We start from the raw sequence: 762 nt of genomic DNA on the forward strand, positions 1-762 counted from the left end.
GTTTTGTTTTGGGTATTTGCATTTCTCCGTATGGAAAACTTCCTTTAAAGGCAGCTGGGGTTTGTGCCCCATTGGGCTGGAAGTGGCACCAAGGGCGAGACAGGTCCATGGGAGGGGAGAGGAGGAGGGATTGCCAGTGACGGTCATTCAGCTGGTGCCAAAGGCAGAGTGCGCGCGTTCACCATTGACCTTGAAGAAGGAGAGAGGAGGAGTCAGAAGTGTAAATCAAGTGGGGAGTTTCTGAGAGATGAGAATCTGCCTCTCTTTAAGCATGGGTAGCCTCAGTAGCAGCAGGAAAGAAAGGAGGGTGGGTGGTCTCGAACAGAAGACTGCTGAACAAAAACCAGCAAAGGGCCCGCCCCTGCTGGGGAAAGTAGTGGCTCCTCACATCCTTTCCTTCTAAGGTTTTAAACGTGATTTCAGCATCACCTCTCATAGAAGCTGTGCTAGTTTTGTCTTATGGAATTCCTAAGTTCTGTGACCTCAAGCCAGTCCCATTCTTCCTCCACCCGCCACCCTCCACCCCTCCCCTCGAGATGACTGTACATTTCACTCCGATCATGGCAACATCGTTCCTATTGCCTCTGCCAGCTGTCAAGGCAATGGATTTTCTCATCACCTGAGCAGTTGAGAGCCCTCATCATGAGCTGCTGAAGTTAATGGAGCATGCTTCCAGATTCTTAATGGCAGGCTGTACCCGTGACTTAGGAGTCAGTGGTACTTCCCTCCATATGTCTGTCAGCTAGTGAGAGGGAACATGGA

The sequence above is a fragment of the Lynx rufus genome, unplaced genomic scaffold (genome assembly GCF_022079265.1).
Source record: "Lynx rufus isolate CCGP_SWC_20201006 ecotype Redwood Valley unplaced genomic scaffold, mLynRuf1.p SCAF_18, whole genome shotgun sequence".
In the NCBI taxonomy this organism is placed as follows: domain Eukaryota; kingdom Metazoa; phylum Chordata; class Mammalia; order Carnivora; family Felidae; genus Lynx; species Lynx rufus.